Consider the following 854-nt stretch of genomic DNA (forward strand, 5'->3'; position numbering starts at 1 on the left):
CCCTGCAAGGCGCAGTCGTGTCCCCCCCGGGACTTCCCACCGCCCTCAGGCCACCAGCGTGGGGTGGGAGCCCAGGTCCTTCCCCATCTGCCAGGAAGGAAATGACCTAGGAGACTTTCCAGGGGATTCCCTGCTTCCCAAGGTATCAGGATGGGAGCAGGGCGATGCCATCAGCCAAACTAGCTCAGGGAGGACCCCAGGGAGACAGCCTCCAGAGCAAGGTGTCATCTTCTGCCCAAGGGACGTGCACACCCCCGTGTCACAGCTTGTCCTGAACCATCAGCCCAGATGATGCCAAAAACACCTAGTTCCCTCCAAGGGAAAGATGCCAGCGGGGAAGAAGGCAGGGAGAAGGTGGCTCCTGAGATGTTTTACCTGCAGGTCCCAAAATGGTGCAACTCCCTTCCCCTCCTCAGCCCAAGCAGCCCCTCCAGCCCCTTCCCACCCAAGGGAGGGCATGGAGAGGTGTCCGTGCCAGGGAAGCAGGGCTGCCAGCAACACCACAGTTTTGTCCGCAGATAGCTGCCTGCGTGCCTGCAAGCATAACCAGTAACCACCAGCAAGGCAGAGGGAACACCTTAACCCTAACCGGCCGGTTTCGCCGCAAAACGGGGCAGGGCAGGGAGCCAGGGCTTTCCGGCAACTCGGCTGCAACGCGCTACGGGCGCTTCGCTCCTTCCGACCGGGATGCTCAGCAACAGGAGCAGCACCCATCTTTTTTGAAGGTGTGGAGATCCAGAAAACAGGATAAATAACTCCATATGTGCCGATGAGCTCGAGGCGGGTGTTCGTGGGAGACGCGTCTCTCCCGCCCATCGCTGCACGGGGTGCTGGAAGACACTGCCGAGCCCTCG

At 60.9% G+C, this 854-nt stretch overlaps 1 protein-coding gene across 1 annotated transcript in view; it reads right to left on the reverse strand.

Annotated features, from left to right (window-relative positions):
• The window catches only part of LOC104622390 (dual specificity protein phosphatase 22-A-like), a gene marked incomplete at its 3' end in the record, with an annotated part of 4589 nt that overhangs the window by 907 nt on the left and 2828 nt on the right, over nucleotides 1-854 (reverse strand). The window lies entirely within an intron of this gene.

Source organism: Phaethon lepturus, unplaced genomic scaffold, assembly GCF_000687285.1.
Source record: "Phaethon lepturus isolate BGI_N335 unplaced genomic scaffold, ASM68728v1 scaffold25956, whole genome shotgun sequence".
NCBI lineage: Eukaryota > Metazoa > Chordata > Aves > Phaethontiformes > Phaethontidae > Phaethon > Phaethon lepturus.